This window comes from Peromyscus leucopus, chromosome 16_21 (assembly GCF_004664715.2).
Source record: "Peromyscus leucopus breed LL Stock chromosome 16_21, UCI_PerLeu_2.1, whole genome shotgun sequence".
Taxonomy (NCBI): domain Eukaryota; kingdom Metazoa; phylum Chordata; class Mammalia; order Rodentia; family Cricetidae; genus Peromyscus; species Peromyscus leucopus.
The window spans coordinates 39,942,155-39,967,042 of record NC_051084.1 but is presented as its reverse complement, the minus strand read 5'-3'; the positions used below and the strand labels follow the sequence as shown (position 1 = coordinate 39,967,042).

Genomic DNA, 24,888 nt, shown 5'->3' with positions numbered 1-24,888 from the left:
CAATGCTGTACCTTGGGTGCTTGGGGGGGGGGGCTTCCTTTGTGTAGTGCATGGTGTGGGACTGGGGAGACATGTATCTATGGGATGTGTCCCATTCTGTTTCTGTAAGACAATGGCAGTCTGTTCAGGGTGGCTGTAAGCAGTAACTGTCACAGTGCTTTAAAGCACTGGGCGTTTACAGAAGGTGTAAACGACTACAGGTTTAGAAAGGTCCAACAAGAAAAATAAGACAGAGCCATCAGGGTGTGATGGGGGGACTTGTCAAAGGGAGGGCTTCCGGTGATAAGGTGAGAAGATTTTGCAAAGAGGACAGTTGTGTTATAAGAGTGGATGACCCCTCAGAAGGAAGGCATGACAGCATTTGGATTTTTAATGCCAGGGATGCTTAAACAGATGTTCATCAGGCTGAGGTAGAGGGACTCTGTGGGAGATTTCTAAGAAGTAGAGCGGTTAAGGTGGAAATGTATTTCTCCTATGTTCATCCGTGTCTTTTAGAGAAGTCATTAAACTAGGTGCTTTGGAGAACCAAGGTGATGCGCCTCCATCCTAGAGAGGAAAGGAAAACAGCTTTAGTAAGTGTGAGGGTGGGCTGCTGCATGAGAACCATCTGTGGTGGGAGAGACAACTGGCATTTCAACCTGAGAGAGGTGAGCAGAGACCTGTGGGTATAGGGGAGTGCTGTGCACCCGGGAGCAGTCCTGGAGGTCTAGCTGTGGACAGACATACAGCAAGAGTGGTCTGGGGAGACTCACGAAGGAGTAGGTCAAGGGGTTCCATGTCCTGTGAAGTGATCAGCTCATCAAATCTGGTGGAAGGACCCTTAAAAGGACATGAATTTGACGGGAAATCTGCTAGGAAGTCATTGTAGATTTAAAAAAAAACGTGTGTGGGGGGGGGGGGGGAGGGGGGAGCGGGAGAGGGGGGGAGGGGGAGAGGGAGAGTCTGTGCAGGTGCCCATGGATGCCAGAAGGATGCCTCTAGAACTTGGAGTTACAGGCCGTTGAGAGAGCACATGCTGCTATCTTGTGTTCTTAGTGCTGGGTTTTCTCTGTAGCATCTAGCATAGATTTCTGAACTGGAAGGTGACCTAATGAAGGTGATATTTCATTTACCTAGTTAAAAATTTCAAAACTGCTATAAAGTTGTTTATTTTTCTCATTATAAAAGTAAAATAATTTCAGGAAAATTCAAAAGCAGAAAAAACAAAAAACAAAACCACCCACCACAATTAAACAGGAAAAGACACGGACTGCCTCATCCGCTGTCCCGAAGACACAGATGAAGTCACTGATGTTGTGTCCACGGTGGACTTCTCGGTGCCGACGGATGTTCCGATGGCAGCCCCGGGAGGAGTTGGGACTGATGCCAGTCTCCATACCCCCAACTGCAGGCTGTGCTGCCTTTCATCCACACCGCCTAGTGTTTGTAAAATAATGGGAAGTCAAGTCAAAACCACCTTTGCGGTACCAGCTCTCCAAGTGGACTTGGAGATGGTCTCTGGTTTGTGACTTTCTGTAAAGGCTCTTGGCTTCATCCAGCTTCTTTCCAGATAGGTGTCTGTGCATCCCTGGGGCATGGAGGTATTGTTATTTCAGGATTTTCTTTCAGTTTTATAACCATGTAAGATAGTGTATTGATTCTGTAATCGGAGAGAATGAGCTAAGGGTGTAGGGGGTTGTTTTGGTTTCCTCTGTGGGCAAGAGACAACCCCTTGTGATGGTGGCCATGCAGACAGGAGACATGCCACCACCTCTGCGGAAGCATCCCTAGGCCCTGAGCTGGTCTCCCTCTCTCTCCCTCCCTCCCTTCTTCCCTCCCTCCCTTCCTCCCTCCCTCCCTTCCTCCCTCCCTCCCTCCCTGCTCTCTCATCTTGGGGTTTTCCTTTTTGTCCTTCATGGCTTGATGAGGACTTTTCAAATGAGAGGACAAAGCCAAAGCTTTTCTAACTGGAAGCATCGACTTAGAAAGTTTTTCTTTTACTTGTAGTATTATGAGATCTGTGGAGTCCTCATTCATGTAATTATCCAGCAAAACAAACCCAAAAAACACTTGAAAGTTGAGCTTGAGAGCATTGTTTTAGACCCTTTTATGTAGCTGTCTTCCCTCCTTCCCTCTCCCTTCCCCTCCCCCTCCTTCCTCCTCCTCCCTCCCCCCCTTTCCCCTTCCTTCCCTCTCTTTCCCATGTACACAGTTATGTTGTACTTCAGAATGGTGTCAGCCATGCTCTCACGTATGTGGCGGTCCCAGGAGATTGCATTGGCTGGTGACATGGTATCTGTCTCAGTGTTTTGTGCCCTCTATGGTGTTCACATCGACAGAATTGCCTAATGATGCATTTCTAAGAACACATCCCTATTGTTCAGCAGTGCAAGATTCTCTGTATGTGAAATGCATATATTCGCATTTGATACTTTCTCATAGGTGTGGATTATACTTGTATAGTTCTGAATCTTGCATTTTCATTTACCATTCAATATCACTACATTTGCTTTGAAAACAGATCGCTAATGTTCGGTTATGTGAATGTACCACAGTTTGTTTAGCTGTCCTATTGAGTTTCCTTTCCTAAGATTCTGATGGTTACATGAACATGTGCTGTGGTGAACGTTTTCATACAGAAGGCATTGCCCATACTGCTGATGGTTTCTTTAGTTCTTTTAAAATGTATTTTATGTGTACAGTGTTTCGTCTGTGTGTATGTCTGGGTACCACTTGTGTGCCTGGTACCCTCTGAGGCTACAAGATGACTTTGGATCATCTAGAATGGGAGTTACAGATGGTTGTGAGCCACTGTGTGGATCAGGAAATTGAATCCTCCTTCCCTGGAAGAGCAGCCAGTGCTTTTAACCACTGAGCCATCTCTCTGTCTCCTGCTAGTAAGTCCTTAAAGATGGGAGTATTGATTGGAGGCTTTGAACTTTTATAGAGTTTTTGATAAATTGTGAAATTTCCCTTCAGAAAGATTTATCCATTTTGGTAGTGGAAAGAGCATATAAAATTTCTTGCTAGAATAGTCTAGATGGAGGGCCATACTTTTTAGTTATTTACCCACTGGCTAGATAAAATGATAGTTATCATTTGCAGTTTTTTCTTGTATTAATGATGAGCCTCCTTTCTGCCCCTTCTTTCTGTTTCTCTCTTCCTTCCCATTCATGTCCTAACTCCAGCTTGTGATTTTTATATTTTTATTATCTTTATATATATTTATACCGTAACGCGACATCTTCTGTGTTACATATTTTCCCTCAGTTTATCTGTTTGTTTATCTACTTTTAGGGCTTCATGTAGCCTAGGCTGTCCTCAAAGGCATAGACAGTGAAGCCAAGGATGGCTTTGAATTCCTGATCCTTTTGCCTCAGGCTTCCCAATGGTAAAATGGTAGTTAGAAAAGATGATGCTGAGTTTATTCTTATTTTTTTTTTTTTTTGTTGAACTTTGTGGTAGTGTTTTGATGTATAGAGGTGTAGATTTTTGTTCTCTTTTGGTGCCTTAATAACTAGGAAGACCTCTGTTTCCTTCTTGTTTTATGGGTTTATTTAGAAATAGTGGTTCTTTAATTCAAGGAGTTGGAATAGCTTATTTTTAATATGTTATAAGAAAAGACAAAAATGTATTTTCCCTGAATATTTTGCCCTTTTCTGTTGTTGTTTTTTGTTTTTCTGAGATGGGGTTTCTCTGTGTAATAGCCCTAGCTGTCCTGGAACTCTCTTTGTAGACCAGGCTGGCCTTGAACTCAAAGATCCACCTGCCTCTGCTTCCCCAGTGCTAGGATTAAAGACATGTGCCTCCAGGCTCAGCTGTTTCCCCTGAATATTTTGTCTATTATTTCATAACCCCACAGTGAACTTACTGAAAACCCGATGTTCTTCATGGCTTACTAATATCATGAAGTTATGCATTAGAAGAGCTGGTGAGGCACTAGGGGCTAGGGACTATGTGGGCAGTTCTGTGATTATTAAATGTAAGAACTGGGTGAGACCAGTGAAGGTCAAGTCCTTAAAACCCAGTGTAACCTGAAGGGAAGAGGGAGACACTTGCCAGCAAAGAATGTGATGATGAAGTCTGAAAACCAGCACTTAATGTTTTGGAACTTGCTGTGCATTCTCAGTTTTGATTAGAATCATGTAAATGACCTGTCCCAGCGCATGGAGCAGCCAGGAGGTAAATTAAGGAATTCAAGGGACCGAGGAAAGACCCGGCTGTCCAGGCCATGTGCCTTTAAGTACTGCCGTCGCTGTCCCATGCTTCTCCACTTACAGCATGACCTGTAACTTCATGGCGTGCAGTTAACTCCCATATTTACCAGTTCCCTAGACTTTCAAGGCAGCTCAGCATAAAAAGGGGCATGCATTGCAGTGTTATGTCCTTAGTTTTCAAGATCTGGAAAGCTGTACCCAAAGCCCCCAAGTGCTTAATAAAATAGCACCCATCCTTTACGTTCAGAGTATTGCAGACACTGCCGAGTGCTGAGGATCCTGGGATAGAGAGGAAGGTTCTTTCTCATCAGCTGCTTTAGTAAACAGAAAGGCAGAGCTGGGATTGATCCCGGAGCCTGTGACTCCAAGTAGTGTTTTCTCGAGGGCAGCCTACTATCTGGAGTGTGTACTACCCGAATGCAGCCTCCTCAGCTAAGACTGGGTAATGGATGTGATCGGGTTGTCCTCTTTGTGGGAGCCCCAGAGCCATCTAGTTCTTGAGGAGTTACCTGACTTCTGTGGTCCTGCTCATAGTTGGTGAGTCTGGTGACTGTGGTTGAATTGATGTGATTCATTCTTTGTTGTTTGGAAGCTGCTTGTACACCAGCAAGACTTGTCGCCAGAGAGGAAGTTTGGCTAGTTCTGTGAGGATTCTCTTAGCTAACAGAATGTTTCCTGTAGGATGCTTTAGGGTGAGATTTGTTCACTGACATCTTTGTTTTGATAAGATTGATATGAGGCTAGGTTGGGTCTTGACCTGGGCGTCTTTAAAGCATGTTGTAACTTGAGCATGCAAGTGATGCCAGACTAAAGTTAGAATGGGAGGATTTGAACATGGGTAGAGAATGGGTAGGGAGAGACATGGCTGGCACAGATAAAGTGCCCATGTTGTAGTTGTGGGTTTTGTTGATGGCCATGAGGATACAGGAGCTGAGGTTTGGGTGTTAATGATCCCCAGAGGAATGAACAACAAGAAAAGGATCTGAGTCCTTCCTAGAGGCCAGGAACCAGGTCCTCGAGGTGATGGGGAACAACATTCATCCATTAAAATAAAACTCACATGAGACAATTAATGTTGACGGCATTTAATACTTCAAACACAGTGGACTTGAGTGACCTTGTCGGATGAGTGCATGTGATATTAGATCTGTGTATTGTGTTGCTTTCTACTTTGGTAGCCTGTGAATATCTTTTTAAGGGCTCTTTTATGGGTGCTAGATCAAAAGCCTGGCAGATGTAGTTCTAAGTTGATTCTTTATTATGTAAAGTATATTTTAGTATCACTCAAAACTGTATTTTAAAGAAAAATGTTTCTTTGATATTCTGATAAACATGCACCAACATTACAGTCTAGAAAGTCTTTGCAGATTAAACAAATTTAAAAAAGAAAAATTGGGTGTCTCTGAATTTTTGTATTGGTGGAAGCTAGTCTGTCTGAGGAAATTTTTAAATAATTCTGAAAGGAAAAGACATTGGTATGTTTTGAGACGAGAGACTAACAGTAAGTCTGTCCTACTGATTTTGTTAGTTAGATTTCATTTCTGTTTTTTTTTTTTTACACTTAAGCCTATGTTTAGAAGAATGGGAATTATATTGATATGATAATTCTTTGTTTTTTGTATATTCTATATAAAGCAGTTTTACATTTTTTCCATCGTACATTACTGTTCAGTGTACTTTTTATAGGTTACCATAGAATCATTGTTTCTATGTATGTTTTCAGATTGACATGTTGAATAAAGAAATTGATTTTCCTTGGCATAAAACTAAGTATCGAGTCATGCAGGGAAAACCTTTGGAAAACAAATAGAGCAATCCCCTTGTCAATGCTAATGTGTCAGCTTTTCAGGCTCCTTGCATGAATGGAGTGATAAGCAATCCAAGAGCGAGCGTTTGCTATTGATTCTCCAATCTCGGGTAACAAGTTACTGCTTCACTTCTTATTGAGAATTAAATCAAAATAATGCGGTGCCTATGTTATGTCTTGTGAGAATCTCTTTGCATGATTTATGTACTGCAGTGGAAAAGTAGATAGATGTTGAAGAATCATATGACTCTACAGATGTATAACTTTTTGTCTGTCTACAAATAATGGATGTAAAGGTTCTTACAAGTTATGTAGAACAGTGTTACAGAATTTGCATTTTTGTTAACTCTGACAAGTCTTTTTAGATTTTGCTCTTTAAGAAAAACAACAAGTGGGAAATGCACAGACCATTTTCCAAATCAGAACTGATTATTACTTGAAGATAATGTGAGAAATAAAATTTCTGTACTTTTTCCTGTTCTCACAATTAAAATGGGAAAATTTGGCTAGGCAGTCTGTGTCATAGATATGTCAGATAATATTGTTTTTGAGAGTAAAAATTCATTTTCAGAATTTACCACCTGATAAATTATTTAATTTCAGAGAGGCTTGAGGAATCAACAGTTCATGTTTTATAGCTGAGATGTTAAAAATAAATGCAGTTAATCTTAAATATATCTCTTAATGCTCCCTCTTACTCCCAGGGTCTAGGATACAGTTTTAAATTAATTTTACTATTGTTTATTTTTGGTTTTGTTGTTGGTGGTATTTTTGAGGCAAAGTCTCACTCTGTATCCCAGGCTGGTCTGGGACTTATTGTGTAGCCCAAACTAGCCTCAAACTCATGGCATTTTTCTTGCCTTAGTTTTGTGAGTGCTGAGGCTATAGGCCTGGTTATTTATTTTCCTTTCTCTTCTCCTTGAGATAGGATCTTATGTAGCCCAAGATGGTCTCCAGCCAACTGAGGCTGAGGATGACTAAATAGAGTTTTTATTCTCTTGCCTCTACTTCCCAAGTGTTGGGATTATGGGTGTATACCACCACACAATTATATGTAGTGCTGAAGATCAAATTCAGTGCTCTGCACATACTAATGCCCATTTCCAGCCTTTGCCATCATTATCATCATCACCATCATCACGATCATTTGAGCTACTGCCTCAATGTGTAGCCCAGGCTGGCCTTAAATTTAGAATCCTCTTGCCTCTGTTTCCTATATGCTGAGATTATAGATGTACACCACTGCACACAATTTCATTCTGTATTGAGGATCCAACTCAATATAGCACAGCTCTGTATGTTCTAATGCTTGGATTCTTATACTTATTTTGAGCCACTGTCTCAATGTGTAGCCCAGGCTGGCCTCAAATTTTCAATTCTCCTTCCTCTTCCCTCTAAGTGCTTAGAATAAAGGTATGTGCTACTAAGCCTACCTCAACATTCTTATTTTTTTAATAATGAGATTTATTTCTTGTCCATACTACACACTCATAATATATTGATGTGAAAATGTGTCTTTTGAAAGGAAGCTCCACATTCAAGCTTATACATTTGATAAAAAAGTCATAAAGATATGGTGCGTGTGAATGTCTGATACACTTGTCTTCAAATGAGTTCTAGCAGTTGTATGTGGAATTAACATGGGATGTTGGCAAACTGATTGCAAAGTAATATTCAAAATAGAAAAGATGAAGATTGACAAGCCAGGCTTAGAAATTCATTGTAGGATTTACTCCACAAGACTGTTAAATCTGTAGTAATTGAGGCATGTAGTGTTGGGGCAAGGATAGATAGGATTGAAAAGGATCCCCTCATCTTCCATTTCTTTTTCTCTCTGTGTTGGTGTGTCTGTCTGCCTGTCTATGTGTAAAAGACCTGATAATATTACCAAAGTTGGCTCTGCAGAGCATTGAGGGCATGTGGTCTTTCAAACATTGGTGCTTAGTCAGTTGGATTACCATATGGAGAAGAGGTAAAACGCAGTCCCCATATTGCACCAGAATCGGCTTCAGCCCACAGCTGCAATTGGCTGCGCGCAGTGGGAAGCGGCGGTCACGCTCGGTTCAGTGAGTTGATCTGAGCATCAGCAGAACGCAGATCACTGATCAAATCGTACAGAAAGTTGCAGAACCTCAGAACTCTCCCCGGGCATCCTTCTAATCATCATCCTTATCCCCTCTCCAGAGGTAGCCATTATGTTCAATCCCAAGACTAGAAATTACAGTTACTTTGTGCATTTAGTTTGTACACCATAGAGATACAATTATATAGTAGGTGTCCTCTCTGGCTTTTTTCATTCAGTGTTGCATTATCACATTTATTTATGTTGTTGCATGTAGCTGTAGTTCTTAGAGATTACCGAGTGGTGCTTAAGGGCACGGGATATCCACATAAATCATTTGGAATTTTTCTGCCTGGGAGATTCACCCTGCCTTTTTCTTATCCCGTTTACTTATCTGTTTAATAACTTGTTTTTGTCCATGTCCTGATGAATATTTATTTTATGTTTTAGGTAACCTAGCACCACTTGATCCTGTTGTTCAGACTTCTCTAGCCATTGGAAGATGTTTAGCTGGCTCCTGTAGCCCTTTAATATAGACCTTCCTTATTGTGGTAGCTGTGCTGCTTCGAGCAACTTCTTACTTTTTGCACAGCAAGGTATCCCAGACCAATCTTTATACATTTTTTTTTAACTCTAATCCTAAAATTTGCTAATTCTCTAAGTAGCCCTAATTCTTTTGTTTGGATAATGGTGTTAGAAACCAAGATCTAAAGCCAGACACAGTGGTGCATACTTGATAATCCCATATTTGGGGAAGTAGAAGCAGGAGGATCAGCTATATCAGGAGTTCAAGGCCATCTTCAGCTATGTAGTGAGTTTTAGGCCAGCATAGGCTACCTGGAACCCTGTATCAGAAAAAGACAAAATAATATCTAGGGAGATGGATAGGAGTACTTGCTGTAAAAGCAAGAGGACCCAAGTTCAGATCTACAGTACTACATACAGAGCTGGATGTGGCTGCACACATCGTGTGTGTGTGTGTGTGTGTGTGTGTGTGTGTGTGTGTGTGTGTGGTGTAATCCTTGTGCATGGGGAAGGGGGCAGCGTGGAATCATGAGGATCACTGGGACTCACTGGCCTTCCAATCTATAGTCTATCCTAATCAGTGAGCTCCTGATTAAGTGAGATACCTAGTCTCAAGGGAATAAGTCCAGAATGATAGAGCAGGACATTGTTCCATGGCACCTGGGCATGCACATATGGGTGTGTACTTGCATACTTGTGCATGTATACTGTCTATGCACATATGCATAGAAACTAAGATCTTGCTGCTGGGTGTTATGGTTAATATTTACTATTTACTGTTATTTTAGAGCAGTTGATTAACACAAAATGGGGGTTCCATTTGTGTGTGTATTTTGTTTTGTTTTGATTTTTTTTTTTTTTTTTTGAGGAGTGGAGGAGTGAGTGAATGAGAATATTGGGTTGGGTGGATAGGATCTAAGAGGAGTTCACAGGGGAGAGAATATGATCAAACTATATTGTATGAAAAAAAAATTGAAAAACCAGTAAGTGAAAAACAAGGGAAGAATTTACCTACTATGGTTGGAACATATAGGAAGGTACTTCTGACCTGGAACACCGAGGGGCTCTCCCTCTGAGTTTGTCTGTGAGAGTATTTACATAGACATGAGGAAAGGCCTCTCCGGATGGACGGGAATGTGGGCAGCACCACCTCGTGGACGGGGGTCCCACGCTGCATTAAAGGGCAAGAGGGAGGAAGCTGGTTGGACACCGGCGCTCATCTTTCTCCGCTGCCTGACTGCAGATGCACGGGCGCCGACTCATGCTCTTAATGCTGTGCTGCCTCTGTCAGGATGCACTAGATCCTTTCAAACCAGGAGCCAAAATCAACTCTTTTCTGCCTGAAATTCCTTTGTGTCAGGTGTTAGGTCACAGCAACAGGGTGAGTACTGCAAATGGGGTGTTAATGTTTCTAGATCTGTTGAGCAGACAGTGCAGGGATAAATGGGATAAGTCACTTATTATCATTATCATTTTCATTATTATTACTGGTTTTTTGAGACAGGGTTTCTCTGTGTAGTTTTGGTGCCTGTCCTAGATCTCACTCTGTAAACCAGGCTGGCCTTGAACTCACAGAGATCAGCCTGGCTCTGCCTTCTGAGTGCTGGGATTAAAGGCGTGCGCCACCACTGCCCAGCTATCACTTATTTTTAATAAAAATAAAATTCTTTATTAAAATTTGTTTTAAATTATTTTTTTAATTTAATTTATTTTACATTAATAAAAATGATCACTTATTTTTATTTATTTTCTGTTTTTGGTAATAATTCAGTACTCCTTTTGTTTTGTTGCTCAAATTGCTGTATCTTTAATTCTTCTCATGCACCTATCTGGTATTTCCATATGTAACTCTCTCTCTTTCTGTATATCTTGCGAAATTTGCCAAATTGCTCCGTTTAGTTTGAAACAGTTCAGTATCTGTTGTGGAAGTAGTCTTTAGGCTTCCTCATTTGTAAACAGCAACCACATTTATTAGACACATGCTCATTTCCTACTCCCCTGGCTTTTGGCTCCACTCTTCCCTTTCTGTCTCATTGAATTGGACTATTTCTGTACCGTGTATTTGTAGAACCATCCAGTCTGCCTTTCCGTGTCCGGCTTAGTTGACTCAGCAGCCTGTCCTCAAGGCCCCTCGTTACTGTGTGCACTGTGAGACCCACACTGACAAAATGCCACAGGCCGCTTGGCTTAAGCGGTATTGACTTGCTTTCTTCCCCCTCCGAAGGCTGGAGGCTGAAGATCAAGATGTCACGCGGCTCAGTCCCCTTTGCGGTCTGTGCGCTTGGCTTGCAGGTGGCTGGCCTCTTGCTGCTTTTGCACATGGCCTTTGCTCTGTGTGCTGGCATCCCTGATGTCTGTGTCCAGATCTCCTCTTCTTAGAAGGACACCAGTCAGATTGGATTAGAACCTGCTCTGACAACTTCATTTGAACTTAATTACCCCTCTCCAGTCACATTCTGAAGTCTTAACAGCTCTATGGTGTGAATTCTGGGAGATGGGACATGATTTACCCTGTAACAATGTGTAGCTCATATCAAAATCTGATTTCTTTTTAGGATTGACTATTATTCCACTGTATGGATGGGCATACTTCTTTGATCCATTTGTCTGTCAGGAAACACTAGGTCGGACCTGATTCTTGGCTCTGAGTCCCGGGGCTGTGCACATTAGGTATGCATCTCTCTAAGACCCTGCTTCCAGTGCTTTTGGATATATAACCAGAAATGTATCGTTAAGCAAGACCATAATCCTGTACTTAATGTTTTGGAGACCTCGTAGCCATTTTACATGGCAGTGATAGTTCACAAGGGTCCCAATTTTTCCACATCCTCACAATCACTGTGTTGTTTTTTTGATGTTTTGAGAGCAGCTCACCCTAATGAGTATTAGGAAAAATGCATGTCCAACATAAAGAATTCAGAAGAAATGTGCATACAAAAATGTCAACAGGGTTCCTATCTTCCCTGGCTCAGGAGTAACCATTTATAACATTTTTAGATTTTCTTCTGTGTTAAGTGTGCATGCCTACACAACATATATGACATCACAAATATGTCACTACATAATCTGAACAAAACTGTTATCCTCTTTCTTTTTTTATTTGAGGGTTGTTTGTATAAGATGTTGTGATTAAACATGTAGAATATGTTTTTTTAAATTTAATTTACTTTAATTTTGCAATATAATTTAGTTCTACATATCAGCCACGGATTCCCTTGTTCTCCCCCATCCTGCCCCCTTTCCCCTCCCCCCAGCCCACCCCCCAGCCCACCCCCCCATTCCCATTCCCATCTTCTCCAGGACAAAGCCTCCCCTGAGGATTAATATCAACCTGATAGACTCAGTCCAGGCAGCTCTAGTCCCCTCCTCCCAGGCTGAGCCAAGTGTTCCTGCATAAGCTCCAGGTTTCAAACAGCCAACTCATGCACTGAGCACAGGACCCGGTCCCACTGCCTGGATGCCTCCCAAACAGATCAAGCCAATCAATTGTCTCACCTATTCAGAGGGCCTGATCCAGTTGGGGGCCCCTCAGCCTTTGGTTCATAGTTCATGTGTTTCCATTCGTTTGGCTATTTGCCCCTGTGCTTTATCCAACCTTGGTCTCAACAATTCTCGCTCATATAAACCCTCCTCTTTCTTGATAATTGGACTTCCGGAGCTCCACCTGGGGCCTAGCCGTGGCTCTCTGCATCCAGTTCCCTCAGTCCTTGGGTGGGGTTTATGGCACAACTATTAGGGTGTTTGGCCATCCCATCACCAGAGTAGGCCAGTTCCAGCTGTCTCTCGACCATTGCCCGTAGTCTGTTGTGGTGGTATCTTTGTGGATTTCTGTGGGCCTCTCTAGCACTTTGTTTCTTCCTATTCTCATGTGGTCTTCATTTACCATGGTCTCCTATTCCTTGTTCTCCCTCTCAGTGTTTGATCCAGCTGGGATCTCCCGCTCCCCCAAGTTCTCTTTCCCTCCACCCTCGCCCTTCCTGTTATCCTCTTTCATCTTTACCATTTAATATTGGACCATGCATTTCTTGTGCCATTGAATATTGACATATAAGAGTTTTATGGCTCTATAAATAATCATTTAATGATTTTCTGGTTATTGCACATTATATTTTTTTCTGGCTCCTTATCTCATATGTAATCTCTTCATGAAAGTGCAAGGCCATAATGAACAAAGTCTGCTTCTGTTCCTAGGGAGAGATTTTTAAGGGTCTTCAGGAAGTTTGTTCTGATGCCTCTTGTCAGCTGTGTGGGGACACCAGTGTTCCCTGGTCCTGAACACTACTGATTAAGACTTGTCTGACTTGTTTTAGAAAATCTTTTCCAATCATGGAAGTAAAATGGTTTTACATTTAATAGGTGCATTTCTCTGATTATCAATGAAAATATGTAGCGCTCAGTATTTATTATTCTTTCAAGAATTCAAGGCATTTAATAACATACATGATTAAGAAATGGCACGTTGAAAATTTAGAGTTACAAATATTTTCACAGAGAAAGAATGAGAGGCTGTTAATCTTTTTTTTTTTTTTTTTTTTGGTTTTTCCAGACAGGGTTTCTCTGTGTAGCTTTGCGCCTTTTCCTGGGACTCACTTGGTAGTCCAGGCTGGCCTCGAACTCACAGAGATCCACCTGGCTCTGCCTCCCGAGTGCTGGGATTAAAGGCGTGCACCACCACCGCCCAGCTGAGAGGCTGTTAATCTTAACCTTTAAGCAAACGTGACATGCTCGATGTTAATGCTAGAGTGGTGTTGTGTTATTGATGGCTTCCTTGGTATGTAAGATTTGTGGACACTAGTCAGTGACAACTGCTCAGAATATAAATATTTGGGAAAAAGGAAGCACACTGTAATCTTAAGAATTATTTACTTTGATCTAAACATCCAGTTTATTACTCTGCTGACCTAATAGGAATTATCCATTCTCAAATGGTAAACAGGGTTGGACTAACTGAAAGATAAAGGGATAGCTTTATACAAAAGCTGAGAAGTATTGATGGAATTATAAAGATAGGAGAGATTTGAATGGGAGAACGGCCCCGCGGGGAGTGGCCGCCAGTCGGTCTGTAGCCAGGCGAGCAGAGTCCAGATTTGTTTGGTTCCTTGGTCATTTAGTAATTTGTCCCCACAAGTCAGAAGTCCCAGGTACTTCTGTGCACAGGTGTGTAGTCCTCATTGTCTTTTTCCTCTCAGAGAAGGAGACAGATTGAGTTCACAAAGAACTGGTATCTGATGACCTGCTGCCTTGTGTTATCTCTGGGGGAAAATGTAGATTCTTACTCTGAAACCCACAATTTGTTGGCATAGATGCAGCTTGACACTATTAAGATAAATACAGTAATTTTTCCCCCTCAAGAACAATACACCTTAGTACAGAGAGACTAAGGATGTCTTTGAACAGCATAGTATTTGTTTGGAGTGGAAAGTCTACAGTAACGTTTGTAGAAAGAATAGTTTAGATCATCCCAGATAGACTTGGCCTGATAGGGAAAACAAGGATCCTGGCCTTGTGTGGCACTTAATCCTGTGGTATACTTGAAAATAATTATCTTAATTTTGCATTGTACATGTTGCTAGTTTAGAAGCTAGAGAACACATGAAAACTCACACCATCACTAATATTTTAAAAACAGTACACTGAAGTAGAAAAACATTAAGTGCTCATATAGCCTCTAAGAGAAGCGGAATGTACTCTTCCCTTTCCAGTGCGCCATGCTTCTTCTCAGAGATGCCATCTTAAAACCTACATGCACAGACTGTTTTCCGTTCAAGAATCGGTGTTATACATGTTCTTCCACAGCTTTTTCCCCCCACTTAATATGCATTTTGGATATTTTCATATCTTCATATGTAGATCCATTCCATCCATGGCTACATAGTTTTCAATTATGTGTAGCACTATGATTTCTTAACCGTTCCCTTAAGAATGGACAGTTAATTGGTTTTAAATTTGCTTTTGTTTTGCAATTAATATGTGACAGTGAAGTGAAAGCCTGCATGTGCACGACATACATTTCTAAATATGATATTATACCAAGGTCTTTTTAAATGACGGGCTACCCAGGGCTACCTAGGTTACTGTCTGAGATGGCTGAGGAATGGGTTTTCTTTCCTCATGGTGGGTGTTTTAGTCCCTGCTTATCCAGGCATTAGTAATATTTCACTTTGACAGAACACTTTGATGTTTTCACAGACCACTGTTCATTACCTCATTTGCTTCCTAGAAGCTGGTCGATGTGCGGATTAGTTTTATTACCTGTGCTTGTCCAGGAGGACTGAGGCACAGAGTGACTCCTGACTTGTCCATTCCTTGGCGGTGACTCGGTCTTCCTTATTCCAGGCCTAATGCTGAGTTCTTTTAAAGTGACACAGGACTTTGGTAATCATGGGCCCACTAATAAGAAATGCTCTAGTTCAGTGCGGCTCTTTTCTCTGTCTTCCCTCTTCTCTGTTTCCAAGTCTTTTGCATCTTCAGGAAACCTTCAAGTTTGATCATGTTTCTCCTGGTTGGGTGTCCTTTATCCAAGGAGGAAAAGTGTCTAGATGTCTAGCTTTTAATTAAGAAATACTTCTGTATGTAACAAGGAGATATTCTGGAAATAGGACATAAGTGTGACATGGAATTAATTTATTTCAGGTGTATCTTACACATAGCCAGAAGGTAATTTTGTACAATATTCGTAGTACATTGTGTTTTGACTGTGACCTATCATATGAGGTCCAGATAGACTCTTGTGGCATCTTGCTGGCTTACAAAATATTTTCAGATTTTAGGATGTTTTAGATTATGGATTTTCAGGTTAGAGAAGCTCAACCTATAATATGCTTCCCATTAGGAGATCATCCTCTGTTAACATATTCAGACTTTTAATTTCAAAGGACAGCACGGCACTTCTGTGGTCATCATGCCAGTCTTAGAAAGCTAAGCTAATTCTCACTGCCATGGACTCTGAAGTTCTAGAGAAGGAGACCCCCTGAGAACCCAGAAATCAGAGAAGCCTGGATAGAAGCTAACAGAATCCGTGGCCTCCTGCTGACTCAGCAGAGGTCTAAGAGATGCTGTCTAGACAGAGATCAAAGACAGGAGAGAAGTAAGATGCGAAATGTCTCTTCCTCACTCTGCCTGTGCTGTGTGCTGCCAAGCGCCCACCTTGCATACTTTAGACTGCCCAACTCTTGGTAAACGGGTAGCATTTTTTGAGGCCCAAGCACCTTCTCTGTAGGGCCCTTTTTACATTAGTAAATTTATCCTAACATCCCAGAGCTGTTTATATTTACTGCCTCCGCACCCCCCCACCCCCCGCCCACTTACTTGGTTGTGTGTGGGATACAAAGAGAAGTGGCGGGAAAGTGAGGGGAAGACTTTGGAAGGAACAGCCAAGCAGAGGCAGCAGAGTGGACCTCAAGTCCTCTTTGCAGCATCTCTTGAAGAGTTGTGATAATTAGCACCATGCATGGGTAGCCCCGTCACGTAGAATGTTGGTAACATCCTTGGGATCAAACACAACACTTTTTATGATAGAGCACATGTCTCATGGGAATTGGGACTGTGTGAGTGAGGCATCAGCTGTGGGAAGACCCCTTGCTTTGCCGCCACTGTGTTATATGGATATTTAGAATTAATCATCTCTACTGTCTGTAGCACAAAATGAGTTATAGAGCCATAGAGTTCAAATGATTCACACTTCTTAGTCTTTTCCTCTTAGTCAAGCCCAACTGACTGCAGAGTTTTTAACCATAGGAAGCCGAAGAAGTGTCCTCCATGGTGCCTATGTGGAAGCTGTAGTCACAGACATTTCCTTCATATCAAGCTGGTACTTTACATGTTACAATTGTTACATATTTTTTAAATTAAAAGTATAGTATTTTAAAGCGTACATTGTTTTTAATATCCACAATTGCCATATAATAAGGATCCTGATTGTAATGTTTTTGTGCTTTGGGAAAATTGTTGAAATTACTAAGCTCCACATTTTTTTTTCAAGATTATTGATGAAAGGTCTTAATCTTCAAACTGATCATAACGATGTTTATGGCACATGGATTTTATTTCACTTTACTATTTATATGGTCACTTATTAAAATTATTTTGAAATAGTGGTAAGTGCTATATAACAGGTTTACAGAGAGGGTTAAACATGATAGCAAGTACAGACTTTCATTAGAAGACCCCAGCACCAGGCAGTTGCTCACAGCCACTTGTAATATGATTCCCGTGACTGTTAAATTCCAGAATCATAACGAAAATTTTAGGACTCTGGGTCTGAATGGGTTTTAGTTGTGTTTGTTGGAGTTGTGTTAGGCCTGTGGGTGACGTTTGGAAAAACAAGGAGGTAAAAGGAAACGTTTGTTTACCATGTATTTTTATAGTTTTTGAAAGCAATTTGTAGTGCCCACCTGGTGCCAGGGACTCTTGGCACTGACACAGTTTCATAGGTCAACACAGATGGGCTGAGGTTCCGCGTGAGAACAGTAGTATGAAGATTTCTTTGGGTATGCCAGGATGCATATGGGCATATTCTTGAGGGAAAGTTTACTAATTGGAGATGTTTGGGCGCGGGGTGAGGTGGGCTGGTAGAGAGCAAAGATATCCAGAGTCCTCAGGCTCCGAGAGAGGTTTCAGCATAGAGACGAGGTGATCACAGACTGACTTGGGGTGAGCAGTGGGGCAGGGTCCCAAGCCCACACTCAGTCCCGAGGGCAGCCGTGACATGATTACTATTATGGCTTTAGCGCTGGGCTAGTCACTTTCTTTACTGAAACAAAATGCAGGAGGCAGCTAAATGTAGCTAAGGGAAAGTTTATTTAGTTTACAGGTTTGTATGTTCCAATCCAAAACCAGGCAGTACTGTCAGTATGGTCTCTGGTGAGGGTGGCGTACCACATATGGTAGGCACATGCATAGGAACAAAATGCTTACATCTTGAACCAGAGCAGAGGGAAGAGGCCTGCTAAGGCTTCCATTGCCCTTTTTGGGGGCTTGCTATCAATGGCCGAAGGATCGGCTCTTTCCCAAGTTCCATTACCTCCCAGGAGTACCACCCTGGGGTCCAAATCCTTAACATGTGGACCTAAGGGGAACATTCTAGGTATACTCAAACTGTAGTAGATAAGGAGGGCCATTGGATCGTGGCTGAAAGAAGAGCTAGGAGACCCATTAGGAAGTCTGCAGGGGTCTTGGAGGGAAGCAGTGGTGGCTGTGGGTGAAGAGGGGCCGATGGAGGAGAGAGCTGACATGGCTGAGCGTGTTTGGTCTAGAGATTGACTATGCTGTGGTGGGCAGTGGTAGAGTAGGAGATGGTAGACCCAGGCGAAGCCCTGGGGCCTGGCAGTTGATACCCACACACACAGGCAGCAGAGCAAGCAGAGGCCAGTCAGAGTGGTGAACTGTGTGCTATGCGTGGACTTGTGGACCTCGCATGTCAGGGAGAATCATGGCTTTAGACGGCCACGTGAGTAGTTGGGTAGTTGAATCTGGAATGGATGAGAGAGAGCCAGGTGAATCCTGAGCCTCATATGGTGTTCCCATGATGATGGCACCTGAAAATGAGCGGCGGTTGGTGTCGGTCAGAAAGATGGTGATGGGAGGTGAGATCCAGTCTAGGTGGAGGTTTCATTTTGATCCCTGGGTGGTCCATGGGAAGCGGAAGGGGCCTAGGAGTGCTGGGTACCTCAGGGTTCAGGGGAGGACGCCGTGCCAAGGCAGTACTGGTAGTGGGAGGGTGGGAAGTGAGGATGTCTTGGATCGGCCCTGCAGGGAAATCGAAAGCTGGCTGTGACCAGCAGAATCACATCCTGTGGACCAGAGACCAAGCACTGGGGGGAGAGAGCCAGCAAGTGTAGAAAGCTCTGCCCCCAGCCGCCTGACAGGGAAGGGCAGCCTGAGAGGAGCGGCAGGAAGAGCTGATTGCTTTTCCTCCTTAAAGACCGGTGTCCCAAACGAGTGAGTGTGTCTTTCACAGAAAGCCAGCAAACCACCAAGATGTGAGCAAATGGGAAAGCAGTGCTGAGTCAGTCCATGGGAAGTGGGAGTTGGGGGAAGGAGGCGAGAGGTAGAGGCTGGGGTAGGCGAGGAGGGGGGTTGCAGGACACAGAGTTGAGCAGCAAGCGTCTGTCCGGTTTGCTGGATGCTCTGAGCCCCTGCTCTGCCCCTCTGTCCAGCTTTGTGATGATTACAGCGTCATCTCTCAGGGGATGTTATTCCTCTCATGGCAGGGCCTGAGGGCATTACAGAAATTTCACCTTCTTCCTCCTCCTCACCCCATTGACCTACTAAGGTTTCCAGTTAAGCTGATGAGCTGACTTGAACCAAAACAGAGTGCCCCCTGCCTCTGCCTCTAACAATGATTATGCTAGGAGTTTCCAGCCATGTTTTCCATATGGAAGATCCTAATTGCTGTCCTGTTAGGTTGACTGTGTTATCAGATGGTATCTGGGCCTGTGTGTATCCTTTTTAAAGTAAGCTCTGCTTGATTTCATCCCAGCCGGCAGCTAGTTCTGCACCTGACAGGTAAATTAATTCAGTGCAGCAGCTAGAAGCAGCCTGGATTTATTCATTCTTTTGCAGAAATCCCATTTCAACCAGTCGGTGCATATCTCCATAGTGGTTCTGGGCTGGCAGGTTGAAGGGTCGGATTCAGAAGAGCACAGGCCATTCCTGAAGGTGTTAAAACCCAGTATCTTCCAGCTCCGCGCCCAGAAGCCCAATCGACTTGAAGTATCAACTTGGCCCATCCTTACACTCTCAAACCTGAGGCACCAGCTCATGACCCAGAGTGGCCAAGACAGTGAATGTGTGGGCAAGCATCCTGGTTAAAACACAGGTGTGCTGTGCGATGTGGCCTATCTGTAAATGACTCTTAAACTTCCTAGAATGAAATTGAGAATCATGCTGCCAAGTGAAGATGAAATTTAAACGAGCATTTGCTGGAGGAAAAAAAAATGATTTATTGGCTCCCACATGCACAGCCCTGAGAGGAAGCATCCTCCTCCACCCTCCTCCGCTTGGGCACCAGTGATTGATAGGAGCTCCATGCTGCTGCTAGGGCGGGAACTCTTGGAGATAGCATAGTAGGGACTTTGCAAGCGAGTCCCGTTTCGCTAAGTTACTGCTTTTGTGAGGTTTGCCGCCTCTTTATATTCTACCAAGGAGAAGATGGTAAATCAGAGTAATTGCTTCATCCCAAGGCATTTTTATACGGTGAAGGAAAAAGGTCCTGTTAAGAAACTCAAATTAACTTCTGCTGGTTAGACTATATGGAAAGCCTCCTTGAAAGCTGCTTGTCATCCAGCCTGGCAGTTTATTTATCATGGAACAGTTCCATTAGCGCCTGACACTTGTTCTCATGGCATGGAGGCTCAGGACCCCTCAGGAAAAACATTTAACCCTTGGAAATGCAAAGCTGTCATTTATCTGTCATCCCTCCCTCTCTCTCTCTCTCAAAATTCACTGGAGGATATTTGCAAGAGAGATTTGAAAGTCTTCACTTCCAGGGAGATAGACTGGAGTTCGGACCTAGGAAATGATCAGTAAAAATTTGGTACAGAGTGTCCCGTTCCTGGTTACTCCCTGAGCTAGTTACAAAATGCTCTTACTCTGGTGTTATGTAATTCCTAAGGAATTCCATGTGCGGAATTCCACCTTAAGAATGCGATAAACTAGGGAAATGAATTCAAATGAAAGCTCTTGAATCTGGGGATGGTCAGGGACTGGATATTAGATAATTGCTAGTGTATTTTCACTTGAAGTGAGTATGGCAAGGTTTTTTTTTTCTTTTTTTTCCCCTACAGAATTGGTAAAATTGTATCAATCAAGTAGCAGACCTTAAAGGAATGAGCAGAAATTGTCACTATTTGAAAATTAACACCCCTCAGCCTGGCATTGACTAACAAAGGATGGGGGTACCATTTGTCAGAGCCTGTCAGGAGGCTGTCCCCCGGGAGGCAGTGCAGTGGGGTCTAGGAATTCTGTGGCTGGTGCCAGACTGCCGGGCTTCTCACTGCAGAGCTGCTCACTGGCTGCCTGCGGGGCGGGGCAAGTTAGTTAACCTTAGAGAGAGCCTCTTGTTTTCCTCACTGGAAAATGAGGAGAATGCCTCTTGGGAGTCTGGAGATTATTAAATGAAATAAATTCATGGGAAGTCCATTTGGAGTAGCTGTTGCGATTGGAAAATTTAATACAAGTCAGATGCGTCCAGGAAGACGGCGTAGATCACCTTCACATTTCCTTGGGATATTTGTGGGTGGTTTGTCTAGGTGTGGTGTCACAGCTTCTCCCAACATTCGGTGTTGAGGTGACTCAGGGGCGGCGTGCCTTCAGCCTCATTGCTTCTCTCAAGAGCAGTCGGAGGGCCTGAGGTCTGCAAGTGCTCCCAGAGGATTCCTTCCAGACTGAGGATAATAAGATGGGGAGAACCTTTGGGGTTGGAGACAAACAAGGGAGAGGGGTACACGTAGAAGCAATGGCAGGCAGCTTGCGTGAGGCCGGCGTGGTAAGCAGAATGAGCATGGAGCTGAAATCGCTCTGCTCAAAACGGAAAAACCACCCGACTACGTGAGCAGAGACTTAGTGATGCTCTTGGGGGACTCCAGGGACTGTTATGTGCATCACCGAATGGTTCCCTCCTCAGCAGGCCAGTGAGGACTGCCGCCCGCGGTCACCTTCATGGCTTCCCTCACCAGCTCCCTCCCGACGGTCACTACCATCACCGTGGCGGCTCTCACCACCACCAGCCTCAACCACATCACACCCCATCCCAGCCTGCTCTCTCCTATTTCACTGACTGGACCGACAATTCCAAGTTATGGTCAGCCCTTCATTGTCTTCATTGTGGGAAAGCCAAGGTAGGAACTTAGATACCTAGTCATAGCAAACCTCCCATCACACACACACACACACACACACACACACACACACACACACAGAGAGAGAGAGAGAGAGAGAGAGAGAGAGAGAGAGAGAGAGAGAGAGAGAGAGAGAAAAAGACCCTTCCTTCCTTGCTTGCTACATTACTCTTAGTCCCAAACCCAGCCAATGAAATGGTCTTGCCCACCGTGGGCTGGGTCTTCCTAAATCAATTAATAGTCAAGACAACCCCTACAGATGTGCCCACGGGCCAGCCTGATCTGATAACCCCTCAATAAAACCCTCTTCCCGAGTGGTTCTAGGTCGTGTGGAAATGAACCGGCACACTCTCCTACGACCATCCCCACCCCCTCGACAGGCCATCTGCCCCTCACCACCCATCACCTCACTGCTGTTACTGCCTTCCTTAGCAGCCTCTCCACCACCCTCATAAGCACAGCCCAGAGTCTTACGAGGCTGCCGCTGGGAGATTTTTGTCTTTGTACCAAACTGGAGCTCCATCTCACCTCACCTCTCACCTGTCTAATTTCTTCTTTCACCTGTTTAATCCTGGCTGCCTTTCTGCCCGCCCCGTCTATAGATGGAGGGGATTTGTTTACAAGTCACATTTTGACAGTCTGCTCTTCTCTTCGGAGACAGGATTACCGATCTTTTATTGTTTGCTTTATAAATAACAAAAGATGGTAATTAGTTTGACTCATTAAACCTAAAACAATTGTTATAAATTTGGAGTGTTTGATTGCGTTCCTTACATTACACCGTGTCTGATGTTGCCGGCTGAAAGCAACAGTGTTTCTGAAGCACAGTCTTCTCCTTGCCGCCGTGGCTTTTCTTCTCCCTGGTCACCTTCTTGGTGTCCATGCCCCTGTCGGGGTGCTGGCCAAGGACTCAACGTGTCTGAGAAATGGTCTCTGAGGCAGGCTGCTAAGCCATCTTGGTTGGAGACCGTCAGAAGGGGAGAGCGTTGGCAGCGTTTTCCGTCCTCTGCTTTTGGGAAGGGATCAGAGAAACCTGTTGTGAAAGAAGCAAGAATGGCAGGCTGCCGTGGGCAAACCAAGGGCGCGAAATTCTGAAAACAGAATTCTAGCTAAGGAAGTCAGGTTGTTTGCCAAGGGCAAAGGTCGCCTCCCCAAACTCTTGAAAGCCGCTCAGCAGTAATCCGTGTATCTATACCACTCGATGGTCCTCCTTCTACCGAACCCTCTCCTAGGCCCAGCTCAGAGCTTATCCACATCCACACCCCAGTCCTGATGTCATCTCCAGTGGACAGGGTTGAGGAAGTTTCCCAGAGGTCCGCATGTGGGCAGCGTGGTCCCCAGTGTGGTGGTGGTGAGAAACTTTTGATAAAGTGGGGTCCAGTCTCAATGATCACTGAATCAGAAAGGGGTTATTATACTTCTCTAGACTCGGGTTAGTTCCAAGAGTGAGTTGCTGTAAAAAGTGGGCATGGGTGGAGAATCCTTTGGCTTTCTTGTGTGCAGTCCATATGATGCCATCTCCGATGCCATCATGTAGCCCGAAGGCCTTCACTGCTGACTAAACAGATGGGGCCACCTGTCCTTGGACTTTCAGCCTCCCAAACTAAGTGAACCTCGTTTCTTCATAAGGTACACGGCCTCAGGTATTTTGTTATAACAACAGAAAATGATGAATGCTGAAACCCAGCTCTGGAGACATACCAGAAGTTAGGATGATTTTCCTATAAAGAGTAAAACATGATTCCAGCCAAGGGCTGAAGTTGGCCCCAGACACCCCTTGCTGACAGCCTCCTCCATGGGAAATGACAGTTTATTTGGAACGAGCGTTCCTATGTGGGTGGGCTGCACATGGATGAGTACCTCAGGGAGGGAGGCAGCTCTTCCTGAGGCCAGCTGAGTCTGCTAGGTCAAGCCCTGGGCTCAGCTGTTGGTGTTGGCTGTACTCATCAGCACCTTTCCTTCCAGGGAGGGCAGTGTGGGGGAGACTGGAGTGGGCTGACGACGCTGACGACATTGGCGATTGCCATCAGCCCTAGTTGGCACTGTTTGCAATCTGTGATTTTGTTGTTTGTGCTGCAGCTCTAGGTTGTGTGGCAATCCTTTGTGTGGTGTGTGTGTGTGTGTGTGTGTGTGTGTGTGTGTGTGTGTGTGTGTGTGTTGGAGAAGGATAATTTTCTGTTGTTTGGAAACTGTAAAAAATTATAACCGCTAACATGCTTTCCTTCATTGTTCTTTTTGCATGGGAAATAGCTTCTCTTGGTTTCCTCTGCCCTGTTTGCTTCTGTGAAGCCTGTGTTTGTTTGCTGTTCATTCATCCTCAGCTTATGGACATGGCCTTTAGGTAGCTCAGCTACCTCTTGGTTTGTGGGCCACTCCTCATCTCTTGGGAGAGATAAATAAAGTATTTTAGACTTATCTCTCTTGCATGATGTCCTCTTCAAGCGTCTTTTTGATGGTCTAACTCTTATCCTAAATTCCTTGCTTTATTTTATTTGTTTGAGAGGGGTCTCACGCCTTCATTCTCCGACCCTCCAAGGATTAGACTTATGAATATGTGTGACCATGACAGAAGAGGCCTTGATTTTGAAAAGTTAACCCAGTAATGATATCAACCCTCCCTATCTCTGCCTAACCAATACTTTAAGGACAATTAATGGGCATATGGGTGTTTCTTTGGCTGGTTGTTTTCCCTCAGCAAAATGGAGAAGCTGCCATTTTGTAATTATTGTTACTTAGTTTCATGTCCTTATCTTGCAGTTAAGAAGGGACTAGTTTTGGAAATGACGCTTTCTTGTCTGGATGTTTCCTCTTACTTGTGTACCATAACTGGCTTTGGCTTGAGGCCTACTTGAGACTTGACTAAGATTAAAATCCAGTAAATGAAGAATAATCAGAAATATTAAAGTTTTGATTTTGCTTTAAAAAAAAAACAACCTAAAAATAAGTCTTTTAAAAGGAGTTGATTTAAAAGATTCCTTCTTCTGGGTTTGCTATGCATTTGCAATAAATAATAAATAACATTATGGCAGTTGACTACCACACTTCTGTGCAAAATAAATAAATGCATTTGGTGATATACATTTGAGGAATATGATTCTTGTAATTTTTATGGAAACAAGGAAAAACTTAACAGTTGATAGAGAGTTTACCATCTGTTAGCCGGGAAGAAACAGCGTGGCATTTACCGACTTTAACAGGTACACCGGCCTGCCAGGAACGAGGATTATCTAAAACTGGTCCCTCATCCTCAGGAAGCTGACCCAGCTTTCCACCTGGAGGGGGAAAGGCTTCTCTGCTACTAAAGCAGATGGCACAGCCTTCACGTTGCTCCAGAGGCATGGGAGTGAGGGGTGGGAGTTGCTCTTTCATGGTGAGAGATGAAGAGAAAGGTCCTTGCTGGCTGGTGCGCGTCTGCGCAGGTTCTTCCTGTGATTATCGTAGACGCCGACTCTTCAAGCA

The 24,888-nt window shown here is 43.7% G+C and overlaps 1 protein-coding gene across 3 annotated transcripts in view; it reads left to right on the top strand.

Moving 5' to 3' along the window:
- Nucleotides 1-24,888, top strand: part of Aff3 (AF4/FMR2 family member 3) — a 481,117-nt gene that overhangs the window by 63,930 nt on the left and 392,299 nt on the right. The gene's annotated exons all lie outside the window — the stretch shown is intronic.